The sequence below is a fragment of the Mya arenaria genome, chromosome 3, assembly GCF_026914265.1.
Source record: "Mya arenaria isolate MELC-2E11 chromosome 3, ASM2691426v1".
Classification (NCBI taxonomy): Eukaryota; Metazoa; Mollusca; class Bivalvia; order Myida; family Myidae; genus Mya; species Mya arenaria.
Genome location: NC_069124.1, coordinates 79,144,924 through 79,162,888, shown reverse-complemented (window position 1 = coordinate 79,162,888; position 17,965 = coordinate 79,144,924). Strand labels below are relative to the sequence as shown.

Genomic DNA, 17,965 nt, shown 5'->3' with positions numbered 1-17,965 from the left:
AAACACAAGTCATGCTATTATTTCATGAATCTCTGTTCCACATTAAATTACATGTATATTTCTGAAAACTTGTTCTTTTCAAATTACATTGCAAATCCATGGCAAAATTTCAGCAATTCTTACCAGAGTTATAAGGAGACAAGACAACTCCCTCGCCCATGATTTCGTCCACCAAAAAGTCAGTGGGCGTCCGTCTCCCCACCCTACCCTTGGGCTCAGCTTGTGCGGGGAAGGACTCCTCTGACCGTGGAGTGGATCGTTGCGGTGATCCCCCTGTCAATGTGTGGTCTGATGACAGGTCAGAGCGGGTAGAAAGAGGCAGGGAGGTGTCACTCACATCCCCTCGGTTTACCCTCCCCTCCTCGCTCCTCCAGGACTCCACCAATGTTCTGGGACTGGCAGGCTTTGTGAAAGACAAATCTATAATGGACTTTTGACTGGTCTTTATTCGCTTGTCTTTTCCTGTCTTAACACCAATACTTTTTGAAGATTTCGGTGTAGACTTGACGGAAGATTTTCCTCCTGGATAACAAACAAGACACAATTGTAAGAGTCAATTACAAACAAGACACAAGAGTCAAGAACAATCAAGTCAGAGGCATATGCATCGATGTTTAAGGTAAAGTCTTTTGCAATGCTTTAAATATTTCTTGAGACCTACAAGCTATTAGTTATGTTATCCAATCCACCATCTTTGTTTAATCTACTGGTACTTGTTCTGTATACCTGTTGAGCTGACAGTGCTGTGTGCTGATGTTGGTCTAGAGGAATGTCGGGAGCCGGTTGTGTTGTGGGGCCTGGGGATGGTTGAGGGCACAGGCATCCTAGAAAACACATGGTCATGCTACATTGCTGACAGGAAGAAATATTTTCAGCTTACCAGTAATTAAATGTTCATAATTGGACTAAAGTTGGAGTACCGGGTGACCATTCAAATACTAATACATGATTGTGAAAACTAAAAATTGTAAATAGATAGCAGAAAATTATTGTTTAAGAAATATACTTTTTCAAGAGATCAGGTTCATCAAACAGCGTCTCTAGTCCTTTTCGCACAGTGTTCTTGACCTGGTCATGAAAGACACTAGCAGCTTCTGGGGTGTCAACAACTGAAATATTCAAGAAGCAAAACAATTAAAGACATGTTTTTAACATCAAATGCAGGAAATTATAGTCTTAACAACTGTTGGCCAAGTTACAACAAGTAATAATGTTACAATGAGCTTTTCTCACACCTAACTTACAAAGAGTAATACATACATGCGTACTTAAAAATGGCATTAAAATGGAAAAAAATGTTTCATTAATTATGACTCAAAACCCCCAATAAAGTCTTTACCTTGCCTGGGTGACGAGGAGATTGCTGTCCTTGTGTCTGGTGTTTTAGCCTGGGTGGGGGAGAAGGTGGCCTGGGGGGAGGGCCGCACAAGCCCTACACCTAGAGACTGAAGACCAACACGGCTTCAACATTACTCAGTCTATATGTTTGCACTAACATACAAAAAGGCCTCAAGGACTGAATTATTTTAAACTAATAATACCAAGACAGCATATATTTAACATTTCATACTAGTGACATTTGATGGATGTCATAAAAGAGGCCCAAGAGAGCCTATGCTCTACTGGCATGGCTCTTGGGGTCATTTTCAATCCAGAGCATGTAGGTATGAGTAATAGGCAACAAATATATAGTTCACTTTTTGTGTTGTAAGCAGATAAGTTGCATGAGCTATTTTAATATGTGCCAAGTAAAGGTAATCTGAAAGTAAAAAATATTTGCTTTCAAAACTGTACTCATGGTCAAAATTTCATTTCTGTAGCTTTAAAAATAAAAAAGTCGTTCAAAACGTCAAAGTCAAGGACTTACACGGATAACATTGATGCTCGTTTTGGCAAAACTGTGCACATGGTTAAAATTTCATTGCTGTAGCTTTAAAAATTAAAAAGTAAGTCAAAAAAGGTGGGGCCAGCTTTTGCCCAAGGGGCATAATTTCAAATGTTTTGCCAGACGGTCATCATATGATGTTCCACAACAAATATCAAAGGTATGGGCCTTGTGGTTTGAAACAAGAACATTTTGAAAATATTTCTTAAATAAGTCTCTAGGAAAATAGTGACACCTGGGGCAGTGCTAGTTTTGACCCAAGGGGCATAATTTAAACAACCATGGTAGTGGACCCCTAAATAAAGCCTTGTTCAAAATAGCAAGGATCTGCATAGCTGTTTCAGACAAAAAGGTTTTAAACATTTCCCAATTTAAGTATACCAAACCTGTGAACCCTGGGCTTGGCCAGTTATGACCCCAGAGGCAAAATTTGAACAAACATTTACAAGCAATTGTGACTTTACATATAAACTTGGCTAAAAATAGCATTTTTTTATACTTTCAAGATCCATAATCTAGGCATGCATGGGCGGATCTGGCTGGTTTTTCGAAAGGAACCAAGCTCTAATGGATATCTAAATGCTGTACAAGTTTCATCGAGATAAAATCAAAACTGAACACTGTATCATGTTCACAAGTAATTGTTTACACAATAGCATTTTTTTATACAGTATCAAGGCCCATAATCTAGGCATGCATTGGCTGGTTTTCGAAATGCACCCAGCTCTAATGGATATCTAGTTACTGTACAAGTTTCATCGAGATACAATCAAAACTGAAGACTGTATCGTGTTCACAAGCAATTGTTTACAGACGCACTGATTTTTTTTACTTTCTAGGCCCATAATCTAGGCATGCATGTTAACAAGAAATTGTTTACAGACGCACGGATGCACATACTATGTACACATTACCATCGCAAAAGCTCTTCTGGCCTTTGGCCAGAAGAGCTAAAAATACTTATTTTAAATGAATGAGAATGACTTTCAAGGCTTAAGTCTTAAAAGTAAGACAGTCACAACAGTTGAAATTGGGGACACAATACAAGTACAAAATGAAATCCCAGAGCTCAGCATGATAATGATGATACTATGAGATGATGACATAAGCAAACAAAAAATGCTACTCAAATATTTATTTTATATTAAAAAGCAAGTTGCGTGCTAACAAAAAGAGCAATCTGAGATTCCACCATGCACTTGCAAAATAGAACAAGACAGGATTCAAAAATGAATTTTATTTAACATTCTAAACATCAAACATTTAGTGTTAAATTGAACTGATAACCATTATATATGAACACATTGGAGCACAACTGGCATATTGAACACATTTAAAAATTGCAAATCATGGTGGAATCTAGATTCAATACTTTGTTTGGCAAGCAAAAGCAAAACAACAAAACATGAATGATAAATGAACAATACCATTAAATGTTTGCTTCAGTATCTCAATTAAAGGTAAATTCACATCACCACTTCTTTGCATGACCAATACAAAACCTCACTCTTTTTCCCGGTCCCTTTGGACTACCAAAGTGTTGGTCACTATCTGACTCAGCACATGGAAGAGCCTTTATCTCACTTTGCACAACAGTCCCATCCCAACGGCATGCAAAGTATTTGACAGGATTTTTATTGAGAACGCCTTCATCCACATCATGTGCATCCTCATCAGCAACCAAATTTATAATTCCATCATCTGTACTTTCCAAGAGTTCTCTGTATTTGGCAGATTTGTTCAGGTTCTCTTCATCAGAGCCACTTGTGAGATCCTCATTATCTTCATAGAACATGTCTTTTAATGTGGAGCATGTTCCAAATGATGTATTTACCATAGACAACTTACTAAGAGCATGATCATCATTTTCATCCCAAACAGTCATATCCATAATGGGCAAGAATGACTTTTTCTTTGGCAAGTGCCTCTTTTTAGACTCAACATCTTGTGAGTTGGACTGATGAATAGACAATGACATATCTTTCAAAGGACTAAAGCAGACAGATTGATCATAATTTCCACAGAAAATATTCAAATAACTTGCATTCATTTCTTTCTGTGTGTCAGCTGAAGACAGTGTGTGAGTTGTTGCAATATTTCTATCATTGAAATCAGTAACAGATCCATCACACAGTATAGCTTTATTAATATTGGCCTGATTACTTGAAAGAGTAATAACAGTGTTTTTTCTATGCAGTTGCTCCATACTAGCCCCAATGTCAAGACCAGAGGAGGATGTAACAGTGTCATCAGACAGCCTGGTGGAGTGATACCCAGAGCTGTTGGTTGTGACAGAGCTATCAACTTTGTGTCCTTCTGTCCAAGTATCAGGGTGAAGATTGTCCGCTTTCAAAGCCTTTTCAAAGGCCTGCAGTTTTTCATGAGAGACAATATACCTTGCTTCAGAGAAGTTAGAACCTGCCTGAGACTCATTATGACTTGGAAGAATTGCCTCTGTCATCTTAATTTTGTCAGCGCATAAGTTGCTTTCAAGTCTTTGTGCTTTGTCGCTTGTACATTCTAGTCCATAACTTATGGCTGTTTTATTACAGACACAATCAGATCCACATTCAAAGGAATGGCCATGTTTTGAGGTAGATGACTTTTGTACACCGCTCGAGAAGTTATCTTTACAAGATGAGGTAGGCATGAGGTAGGAATGTTTGGCTGCACCTATACTAACTCCCTTAACCTTCTGTATATGACTGGTAAGGGGTTCACTTTTGGTTTTCCTTTTTCCATCTTCTCAACACCTTTTCCTCCCTTTCCTCCTATTTTCCTTTCATTGGTTTTGTTTGAAACCTGAACAGAACTTAAGTCAGATTTGGTATGTTCATGAATGAATGACTTCTGAGCATTGACTGAGCACTGGGATTTTGCAGCTGTACTTGTACAGCCTGACCGACTTACTGTTGACCGGATGGACTCTGGTGAGACGTCCCGAAAGTGGACAGTGTCCAGTTGTTCCCTCAGTTGCTCAACAGAGGCCTTCATCTCCGGAATCCGCTCTGCCATCTGCTCTCTGTATAACAGTATATAAATACTCAAGCTTAACATGCAATTTAAATGGGTTAACAATCTTTGGCTATCATATCAGCTTTTCAATTAACTACCATTTTTGTTTAAAAATGAACGAGAGCTGTCAGGGAGACAGCACTTGAATCTTCGTCTCTTTTCATTTGAAGGATTACAAAGTTTTGGTAAAACATGTAGTTTTAATTAAAAACATTTAGCAATTTGTGAAACACACACTGCATGTCAATAGCATGCAATACATTTAAGTACAGGTATTGTCATTTGTGTACACTTATGCAAGAGTTACCATACTACCTAAGTCGGTTGGATGGTTTAAAACCCTTTTATAAAGTTTGTATCCAATACATCAAGCAGTTGCTGAGACATTGACTTATGAATGCATACATGCAGAACCTTAACCAGAAGTCAAATAGTAAAGGGCCACAATTTGCATTATATGACAAATTGAGTTATGTAACTTGATTACAGTTGAAATGCAATCGCTCAAGATCGCAGGGGACTGAGCTAAAACCTTGAGTAATTCGATGTTTCAAACTACCCATTTTAATCTGTTGTGAAATGTCTTAAAACGTATTTTCAAAGTTTAAAGTCATTTAAATGGCATTTTTTATTACAAAAATCAACAAATATTCTAAATGAACAGCAAAAGAGTATGATCAAATTCTTTTCACAATTTTCTTCTCAAAGTAGCGGTTATGGGTAAATGGTGATAATTGGTTTTCCACACCTTTTAAATTCTCTTTTATCAGTCATTGCAATTTTTTAAATTTTAACCTGCCAATTGTTTGTTTATTTTGGAACATGCTTTCGGGAAAATGTCTGAAATTATGACCTCGAGGTAATCATAAAATTTTGCGCATGATTTGCGTATTGGGGGCTGGCAATGTTGCTCAACTCCTCAACTTATTTAAGTTTAGATCCAGAGTCAATATATTTTATATGAAAATAGAAGGTTGGGACAAAGCTTCGACTTTGATTGAGCGCCGGTTATCAAACGACCGCTTGTTTGAACGACCACATTTTTATTGTTAATATGTAGGTAGGATGGTTCAGAAACACAAGTTTAAAATTTCAATGCAATACAATATTTGCTAAGATACTGACTAAAAAGTATTTACATGCAAAACCTTAACCAAGGTGTGACACTGACGACAGGGCGAGTACAATATCTCTACCTTTTTCTTGAGCAGTTGAGGTAATACAATGTTGGTTTGCGTTTAATTTTAAGTGCATACGATAATTTTTATTGTATACATTTAATAAAAGAAAGCACATTTATATTCTAAGGATATGATGTAGGCGCAGGTAGTGGGTTTTTTTGTATATCAAGTCATGAATAACAAAAAGATATTTCTGATATAAGTTGATAAGCATTTGATTAAAGGGTAAAATTATAATTAGAAGAGAACCTTAGTGTTTGAGCCATCTGAGAGAAGTTCTGCTGGACGTGCACTTGAGGTGTCAGCTTTTGCACATCCTCTGCAAACTTTGGCACACCCACTGGAACAGTCATTTGTGACATATAAAACAACTTTATTTACATCGGTGCACAGGTGATGAGGATCCCAAATAATAGTTATTTCACAGGGGTAGCAATTTGAAGGCATGTTATAAGTCAAATGGGATATCTATGCCATTATAGGTCATGAAGTTAAATGTTAGACCATTTTCTTTGAGATATTTTAATTTGTATTGAATTATATACATTGTTCTTATTTTCAAAAGTTACAAAGGGCCATAAATCTGACTACCGTATATTTAAGTTCATGTTATATAACTTGTCACAAAAAGAGGGATTTTTTACTGTGAGCAAACTTTAAAGTTTGAAGTTTATATATCTTGAATGCTTCTAAGAAACACAAGCTGTAACATTATAGATGTCCAAATGCGGGTGATTGATGAAGTAAGAGGTAGTGACCTTGGTCTAGTACCTCAAACCAGTGTTCTTTTCCACTTTCAAGGGAATGTTGGTGGAATGGAGCCCAGAAATACACCTTTTCAATATGAGCATATATGCAAGAACCTCCAACAATTAGCCTATGAGTTTGACCTTGACCTTGTTTCGAAAAACATGTGCCAAGTTTATTTTAAAAACCTTCACCGCATTACAAAGTTACAGCCCAGACATGACCAACTGTTCTTTCTCTGGGTGCATATTTGCATAATTGCATAATTTCATAATTATTAAACTTTTTAAAGTAAGAAAATCGGGCTGTTACTCATGCACAAAATGCATTTTTGTACCAAACACAATGATGTGCTCTTTGTTTTTAAAATCCCTCAGTGCATCATAAAGTTACACCCCGGACAGATACTCTTATATATGAGCATATTGCATATGCAGCATTCCATAATGATTAACCTCCGTGTTGGTCATTCTTTACATGTGTAAAGTAATTTTAATATCCATTCATTTATGACAAAGTTACAGCCAAACAGATGCCATATTTTTAAATAATATTTTTTGTGCATATACAGTTAGAGCTTGACATGGAAAACCAGAAGGACGGACATGTATAATATACCCATTACCAGGTATGCTAATATACAGACAGACAAGGTGATTCCTATTGCGCACATGCAAATTTGCGGTGTCAAACAAATGCAAATATACTACTGGAGCATGTGTCATCATGGATCCTAGGAGCAATTTTGTACTACTGTTAAAAATATCTCCTATGCATGAATTGCTCCTTGTATTCATGACAAAATAACCCAGAGGACAATAAAACTTAAATATTTCATTATAATTTAAAACTGCGAGTAAATGATGTTTATATAATTAAAAATTTATATTATCAAACAAAAGTTTTCATCCAATACCTTGTTTGAGTTTGTGAAGGTAGAGCTGGAGGGCGAGATTCCAGAGCTGTACCAGACTGACCAGATTTAGCTTGCCTCCCTGATATGTGTTACCCACATTCCGCTGAAACACAGGAAAGTGCAACATGGACTATCATGATATCTTCGAATGGGATTTTTAATGATAAATCTTCTTTTCATAATTCTGTTTTATAATCAATTGCCAGAAGCCACAATTGCAATAAGAATTTTTTAAGTCATACATATGAGTCTGATATTTGATGACTACAAACATCAGTAAACACATAATACAATGTCCCTTAACTTTTGTACTTGTGTTTGACCACAGAGACATATCACACATGGTCTCACCTTGATGATTTCATCATGGCACTCCCTCAGGAGCATGTCAGGCACCTTGACGTTTATGTTGCTGCCATCTATTCGATGTTTGTTGATGGTTCGCTCCACTATGCTCTCCACAACCTCGCGTTCAGCTGACTCTGAGCGATCAAAGTCCTCCAGCTGTTTCCACATATCACGCACCTGAAAGAATTTCTACCATTTAGTTCCATGTCTAAAGACATTCGGAAGGTGAATAGATATTGCAACTTTATATTGTTGTTGTTGAGACATTTGAACAACATGTTACTTCAGGGTTCTCAATTAGAACCAACCAGTGGCAGAAAAGGATGGTTTGACATTTGGGTTGGTTCTTATTTACCTAGGGTTAGGTTTCATTTATTTTGTGTACCTTTCGTGTTGTTGTGAATTTTACCTTGATTTTGTCAATTTGTTTATATACTGAAGATTTAAATATTGTGTTTTACTTATAATATTGCATTTAAATGGCATTCCAACATGCCCTCGAATCTAGAAGTGAAATGCCCGAGTGCCACTAGCTAACCAGTTTCTAAAAAATTCAATTTGGGTCAGTTCACCTACAACTTATTGAGAACCCTGCATGTTCAAGAATGGTATATTACAAGCAACAAATCATGAATAATATTGAATTTAAAAGACTCAAAGCTGTGTATAAACCTGTTGCATTCTCTGTGCCCTTTTAATCGTGCGAGGATCAAACTCTGGATCAAAATGCTCTGTCGACCTTTGTTTTCGTGATGGGCTGAAATTATAAATTTAATTCTTGTACATTATGTTTAATGTTCAGCATCCTCGTTTAAGAAAATAAGACCTCTATAAACATACGTAAGAAGACATATATACAAATATACAACTGATATATCACATGGCTTATTTCGCAGACTGTATATATTTATATTATTTTTTTGAGTGGGTTACCTTTTAGCTACATTTTCAAGAACGAAGAATTTTAAACCTTATGGTCCCTAAGTCTGTTTCATATAATCAAAAATAGAGTTTGCTTATATTATAGAAAAAGAAGAAGGCATTAATTTGACTATAAGCTTACAGCCAATGAATGATATTTGTTTTAAGGTGTACATTTTTATCAACATTTCTGGTACAACAATTTTCAAGTATTAAGTAATTATGCCCTTACACACAAAATACATTTGCTTGGATTATAAGTACCCTAAGAGTCCTTTTGGACTGTTTTGGTAAACTATGATCACCTACAATACAAGACCACGTCACTCGCTCAATTTTATTTCTGCTATTATTTGTTTGGTACTATTCCAAAATGGATAATAAGTAAGACCTCAACAAACGGTTAGTGCCATTGTATCCTGTATTGAACATGAGTTACCTGCCCCTGTCTGTTGCGGCCATGTGGGCCTTGTGCTCCTCGTCCCGCATCTTGTATTCAAGCTCCCGTAGCTCCTTGCTCAGCTTCCGGTACTCATACACATACTCACTGGAAAAAGCAAATGTTTACTCACTTTCCTCATTGAAACAACATGTACTTCCTTACATAACATAAATCTTCCAAGCAAAAAGCTAGAAGCCCTGCAATGTGACAAAACCAGGTTTTTAATATAGGCAATCAGAAATTATAGCCAATTAATTTCTTGTATGAGTTAGAAAAGAGTACATGTAGCAGCCCTAACCAAAAGAGACAAAACTGAAAATTACTCTAATTAAGTATCTTATGTGTTTAGTTTCGATCAATTTTAACTCAAGTGTTTGGGCGTAAACCATTTTTCTATTTTTACTAACAGTTGACCATGAATATGACCACCTCAAAAGCAATTTCAAGCTAGCTCTTCACATAAGCTACCTACACACGAACATTCATTACTCTCTTTCAATGCTAGCTTAAGTTATTGGGCCGAAATAAAAGTTTGACACCCGCCCACCTGCCAGCCCAATGACATCACCATTCTAATAACCTGGTGAGTTTTTTAATAATTGCAACCAGATAAATTTACTAGCAACAAAATATGAGGGCAATAATTTAAATTTTCATTAAAACAACCAAAAAGACGCAAAAAAAAATAAACAGCCCTGAGACAACAAGAGCTGTCACAGAAATATTACTAATGTCACCGAAAGGTAAACAGTACTATATGGACTGATAACATGAAGTATGAACCTGAAGATGAAAAGTTACTGTAAGATGGAGTGGTTGTTTTCAATGAGATTGTTAGACATTAACATGCATGTACATGTTAACCCATGTTTGATAAAAAAATGCATTGCTTCATTTTATAATGAAACCTAGAATAGAAACAAAAGCTGTTACAGTATGTGAGAATGCCCCCAAATGTGACTTTGACCTATGAACAAGGTCAGTACAAGAAAAGTTGATCTTGCCTTTATGTCTCAAACACATATGGCAAGTTATTTTAAATTGCCTCTGAACATAAAAAAATACCACCCATACTTGACAACCTACACTCTTATGTCCTTATATTCAGCATTCCATTGTGAATAAACACTAAGTGTATCTTTCAGGGTAGGGACATGGGTCTTGCACGCGACACGTCGTCTTGGTATGTCAAACACATGTGGTAAGTTATTTCAAAATCTGTCCATACAAGAGAAAGTTACAGCCCGGACACAACAACATATACTCTATGTCCTTATATGCAGCATTCCATTGTGAATAAACACCTAAGTGTGACCTTGACCTAAGGAGGGACACGGGTCTTGCACACAACACGTCGTCTTGGTATGTCAAACACATGTGGCAAGTTATTTTAAAATATGTCCATACAAGAGAAAGTTACAGCCCGGACACGACGACCTATACCCTATGTCCTTATATGCAGCATTCCATTGTGAATAAACACCTAAGTGTGACCTTGACCTTTGAGGCAGGGACACAGGTCTTGCACGCCACATGATGTCTTGGTATGTCAAACACATGTGTTAAGTTATTTTAAAATATGTCCATACAAGAGAAAGTTACAGCCCGGACACAACAACATATACTCTATGTCCTTATATGCAGCATTCCATTGTGAATAAACACCTAAGTGTGACCTTGACGTAAGGAGGGACACGGGTCTTGCACACAACACGTCGTCTTGGTATGTCAAACACATGTGGCAAGTTATTTTAAAATACGTCCATACAAGAGAAAGTTACAGCCCGGACATGACGACCTATACCCTATGTCCTTATATGCAGCATTCCATTGTGAATAAACACCTAAGTGTGACCTTGACCGTAGAGGTAGGGACACGGGTCTTGCATGCGACACGTCGTCTTGGTATGTCGAACACATGTGGCAAGTTATTTTAAAATCTGTCATACAAGAGAAAGTAACAGCCCGGACCCAACAACCTAAACTCAATGTCCTTATATATGCAGCATTCCATTGAGAATAAACACCTAAGTGTGACCTTGACCTTTGAGGCAGGGACACGGGTCTTGCACGCAACACGATGTCTTGGTATGTCAAACACATGTGGCAAGTTATTTTAAACTAGAAATGTGTCCATAGGACACGGATGCCCCCACTTCGATTTTTTGTCACAGAAAATAAGCCATAATGATTATTCAGGATAATCTGCACAAGGGCAAATCCTTTTCAAAAATTAGATCGGATAAGATATTTTTTAAGTATTGTTGGGAAATAAAGGGCCCTAACTCCTAAATGATTAAAGCGATTTCCATGGCTATCGAACTTGATCAAGGTATTATGGTCACAAACATGTGTTAAAAGTTTGGTGAGGATTGGACAAACAGTTTTCAAGAATTAGATCGGAAACATATATTTTTGAAGTATTTTTGGCAAAAAAGGGCCGTAACTCCTAAATGACTAAAGCGATTTCCATGACTATCGAACTTGATCAAGATATTATGGTCACAAACATGTGTTTAAAGTTTGGTGAGGATTGGACAAACGGTTTTCAAGAATTAGATCGGAAACAATCTTCGGGACGTACGTACGTACAGACAGACAGACGTACGTACGGACAAGGGCAACCCTATATGCCGCCACTTTGTGGGTGCATAAATATGTCCATACAAGAGAAAGTTACAGCCCGGACACAACACCCTATACTCTATGTCCTTATATGCAGCATTTAATTGTGAATTAACACCTAAGTGTGACCTTGACCTTAGAGGTAGGGACATGGGTCTTGCACGAGACACGTCGTCTTGGTATGTCAAACACATGTGGCAAGTTATTTTAAAATATGTCCATGCAAGAGAAAGTTACAGCCCGGACACAATTTATTGAGCCGGACACACGGAAGGACGGACGGACGGACTGACGGTGCAATATTAATATGCCCACTGGGGGCATTTCGAGGGCATAAAAAACATGGTAAGAACAAATTTAACATTTATGTAAAATATTATGAAGAAACAAGATAACTAGCACTGGATAACTTTTAAGTGAATGATGTAGGTAAAGGGCTTTATCATGATTACTGAATTGAGATTCTGGTACCCATTTTTATTCTGGGTCATGCACTGGTATTGTTCAAACTGCCCACCAAGTATAAGGTTCTTAGGCCAAAGTGTTAATCAGTTATTAAATATTGACATTAACTTGAATTCAAAATTGTTAGCGTCCATCTACTGATCACGACCAACCTGTCTACCAAGTTTAAGATTCCTGGTTCCCAGCACTCTTCAATTATTGATTGGATACAGACTTTCAACTCAATGTCACCACAACCTTGACCTGTCACCCCTGACCTCACAGTCAATAGTGTTCATCTGCTGGTCATGACCAATCATCCTAACAATATGATGTTCCTGTGCCAAAGCATTTACATCATATTGATTGGAAACCATGGGAACGGACTGATGGACATACTTCAGAGTCATATTTTTTTTTAAAACAATAACTAATGAACCTCAATGATTTCATGGTAATTACATAGCAGCCTTACTCTGCAGTGTTTTTTCCATGTTTTGCTTGCTTGAACATTCAGATTGACAGTATCAAAGTACTGGTTGCGATGTCTGATCCCAGAGCAAACGAGGGACTTGTGAATGGCGTCCTGGATACTCTGGTTCTGGGAGGTGAGGGTTGGCCACTTCTGCCTCTCAATAGCCTTCACACCTGCAGAAATGTAGTTAAATCAGATGACTTGTACAGGAAGCCAGCCAATGAAGAATGGCATGTGCATCAATAGTGTTCATATAAATTCTTTATGATGTGTAAGACTAGGTAAGAGCTTGTCATATTTAGAACTATCCGGCTATAACTTTTTAGTGTTAATACAGTTGTGTATTTATTTACAAAATTAATTCATTTGGGATAAGACTTTGTAAGAGCTTGTCATATTTAGAGCTATCCGGCTATAACTTATTAGTGTTAATACAGTTGTGTATTTATTTACAAAATTAATTCATTTGGGGTAAGACCGCATCTTGCAACCATCACTTTCCTTTAGTCTGAAACTGCCAGTACAAGAAACAACAAAAATGAAAAGCAACAATTTGTGGTAAGATAAGTTTGTCTTTGGGTAAAAAATAATTAAGGTAAGTCGGAAAATTTGAACTAACATTTGTTTTTGTTGACACTCACCAAGCTCATTTTCCATGGCTTTCTGGAGGACATATCCAGAGAAGTAAAAGAGCAGCTGGTAAAACTTTTCTCCCTCCGGGCGACATAAACAGCGAGGCATTGATACGCGGCAGGTGACTCTCAGGCTCCTCCTGCAGAATGTATACAATATTCTATATTTCATGCAATTTTCATTGGTCGAGACATGTCACATGAGGAGTCAGCAAAGAGTGATGTAGACTAGGATGAGTTGATGACTCCTCATCTGCTTTTTCATGTCTTTTTTTCCCTGGCAAGCAATAAAAACTTTGAACAAGTGTATATGAAGGAAAGGGCTACATATTTTCTTTTGTTAGATGTTAGATTTATTTCATTTTGATTAGTCTATACTATCTGTTCACACCTTAGGCACATTGAACCTTAGCTTTTTTGAATGCAAAAAAATGAATGGCTCATTACTTCATTAGATCAATATGTTTTGCAAATTATTTAAGGAATGCAAGAAAACAATTTGACTTCTGTCACAGTGAATATGTAGTTTTGCTGACTTCTCAAGCGATATTGACCTCAGACTAGTTAGCATGTTTAGTCAATATCACTTGACATGTCAGCAATATTATATATTGCCTCAACTAAAAATTTTAATTATAAAATATGTCATGGGTACACTTAACTTCTTCCTATACTGTCAAATGAATTACAACTTAGTGGCAATAGTATTTCAACTTATTCATCTTAAAACAGAAATTACTAATTGGAAATTATATTTACATCATACATGCTTCATGATATTTCTTCAAATCTTTGTTTACCTGCAAAATTTTAGCAAGCTGGTGGAAGAAAGACTTTCTGAATGTTATACACAACTGTGTTTACCTGTAAAATATTTGTGAGCCAGTTGGAGCAAGTTTTTCTGAATGTCTGCTCCCTCTTTTTGTCATGAATTGGCCAGCTGTCTCTGAAGACATAACATGTAAATACAAGAGTGAATGCAAGTAGAACCCTGTTGCCTCTTATCAGCCACAATCTATGTAACTCACAGTTTATTTATCTTTTATTTTTAATGAAATAAACAAGACAGTTTATCATCAAACCATTACAGTTTCTGGCATGGTTACAACATGTATGTTCATACCTGAAGGCTTCCTTACACATGGTTGGGTTGAGTCTCTGGAACAAGAAGTGAAGTACGATCTCTGCCCCTCGCTTATTTGGTAACTCAAACATGCTCCTGTGTGTCCAAACAACAATATTAAGATTACTTTATGAAAAGCAAATTGCATAGCATGTTCTGACCAGAATATCAATGGAAGCATGATTAAAACAAACAAAAACAAGTTAACGGTTTATGCCACAATAATTAAGTAATAATGTTATAAGTCAACATGTTACCTGCATGTAGTGAATGGGTGAAATACAAGTTTGAACAGTAAATCAAGTTTTATAAGATATAAGATGTTTGTTTCCATAAGAAACTACAAAAATGAATAACTTTCATCATTCAAATGTTTACAATTCTAAAAGCTGCACTCTCACAGATTGAACGTTTTGACAACTTTTTTATTTTGTCCTGGAACGAACAGTTATATAAGACTGCTGACAAAAACTTAGATAGCAGATTATTATACTTAAGTTCAAAAATTGATGTTATATGCATTTTCTTAAACCGTTAGTCACGGTTTAAGTCATAAAACATTAGTTTTATTTACACAAAAATTTGCTCTTTCCAAGACAAAAAACTAAAAAAGTTGTAAAAATGGTATATCTGTTAGAGTGCAGCTTTAAATTGTAATATTGACATCATTAGTTTTTACTATTTTTTCCCTACTACTTAGGGACTTAGGTCAGAGTCAATTTAATAGGGAATTTTTTTATAAAAAGGGCATTACTGTTGTTTAACTTGAGCGATTCATCTCATAATCAACTTCGTGGAAAAACACTTTCACTAAGCTTAATCCTAATAGGATAATAACTAAGTAAGTATTTGTCTTCAAAAGTAATAAAGAAACTATATTTTTTTGTAAAAGCTGCATAACTCTGAACTCACCAAAATAATTACCCCCAAGGCTACTTTGACTGAGGCAAACACTGTTTAAATAGCAAATTTCATCATGATTTGAAAACAAGGACTTAGTTATTATCTGCTCAAGGTTCAACTGCCACCAAAAGTAATACCTGTCCTATCATGTCACGTTTGCTGGAAACACAATAAAGAATTGCTATATATAATTATGATTAATACAGATGTTTACTTGTTGAAAGGAATGGAATGGGTAGCTTCCATGGCTGGGGAATCAAATCCAAGCAGGTGCAGGTTGTTGAAGAACAACTGCTTCATGTCCAGATTGTTATTTTCCATATCCATCTGCAAAAAGAATACACATAACCTCTATACCATAAACTAAGTTAATATAATATTGCATTTATAACTATATCATATAATATGTCACTTAATACATGTATGAATTTAGCCTAATTAGTGATGTGACATTTTTTAGAGTTAAAGACCGTATGGACAGAGATAGAATTCATTCACTGTGATCATGACTGTGTGTTGACTTGTGTGAAAAGTAAAGGGCTTTCTTAACTATTTTAATTGACCTCATACTGGACAAGCAATGAAACAAGGCCTTCCTTATCTTGTTCCCATTCTGTCATATGACATTGCATTGGACAATTTGTTTATTGATGTAATTTTCAGTACATTTATCTCACTTGTTTTGACTGTTTAATCAATCTGTAATGGGTTTTATTGACAAAATAAATACTGTTTATATGTGTTGACAGTCATCAAAATTAGTCTTTAAGATGATAAAGCCAGAACTTTTACACAAGCCCTTGGCTCAAAAATATTAACAAGCCCTGCTATATATAATCTGTAACTAGAGCAATCCGGGAAAGCATTTCACCAGTGGTGGGCTTGTGGTGGTTGAGCTTAAATAAAAGTTGTTTAAACATGATTTTTCTAATCCCTAAATGTCTAAATGGGTTGGTGAAAAAATCAGGGGGTCTTCTTGAAAAATATTGAAATTGTATTTAAAAAAGTATTTAGAGAGGTTATATTCATATTTCACCATGTAACTACATCAGTATTTTTCACAAAACAAGCATTAAAACATCAAATTCAGTAAAACAAAGCTTCTAATGACACAGACAACTCTTTTGCATATTTATATATGTGAACAGCCGGTGCTCTTCATGTATATTTCTATGTTTTGAATGTAAGGGATGAAAAAAAACTCAAACATATAAATGTTTGTTGGATGTTGACTTTTTATGCACAGAACTTATATGAAAAAACATGTTTAGTTTAAACATATTTATTTTACAACGATTGTGAAACAAGTTATTACAACATTATATTAATCACTCTCGTTGGCACGATTTTACGCGAGAGTGTGGTCTTGTGTTGTGGGGGAAACCTGAGAACCCGGAGAAAACCCACTTGTCCGGCTTGGTGACCACAAACCAAACTCACATGCGCCCAAGCCGGGAATCGAACCCGGGTCGCCTGGGTGAGAAGCGAGTGCGCTAACCACTGCGCTAATCGGACAACCTGAGTACATGTAATGGTAATATGTTTTGTTTTTAGGATATATCTTATAGACCTTGTCCTTAAATGCTTAATCTGGAATCCTTACCAGAATGAATAGCCCAACATGGAGATGAAACAATTTCTACGAGAAGGGTTCACCATATAAAAGTAAGTAAAAACATCTCTCAGCATATAATTATTTGGACTAGTGGCAGTCGTGCTTGCCATCAATAATGAGCGATCAGGGATACTTTTTTTTATTATTTTGACATTGCTTATGTATCTCTGTTAGCCATAGTACAAAAGAAAATCGTCATAAGACTTGTTGACGGTGATTTAGGTGGACTAGCAGTCGTGCTTTTTGACTATAATGAATGCATGCCAACATATAAGTTGATGCCTTAGCTGTGATTATCGTCTTTCACATGACCTTGTATACATTTTGTAAAAAAGGCAACTACATTTAACTTTAAGCATGAAGGGAACATCAGTTATCCGAAATAAAAATATCCGAATAATAACGCAACGTTAACTCATAAAGAGTTAATTTTACGATTTATTATACAGCTAAGAGAAAAATGCGTTGAAAATCGTACACATTGAAATAATAAGGATGATCTAGTTCGAATAAAAAAATACCAACTTTGTTAAGATTTGTTCATCGTTTGCGTACAAGAAATCTGTCAAAACAGGTAGAAAGACTCCGGTTAGTAAACTGAACTCTGATTGGTTAATCATTTGTTAAGTAAGTATTGATTGGATAGTTTCCGTTGCAAAAAATCTCGCGCGGATGAAGGTTACATTCAATCTT

The 17,965-nt window shown here is 36.2% G+C and overlaps 1 pseudogene; it reads right to left on the bottom strand.

The window, feature by feature from the left end:
- Positions 1-17,868, bottom strand: part of LOC128227330 (uncharacterized) — a 27,950-nt pseudogene extending 10,082 nt beyond the window's left edge.
- Positions 17,869-17,965: the final 97 nt, after the last annotated feature.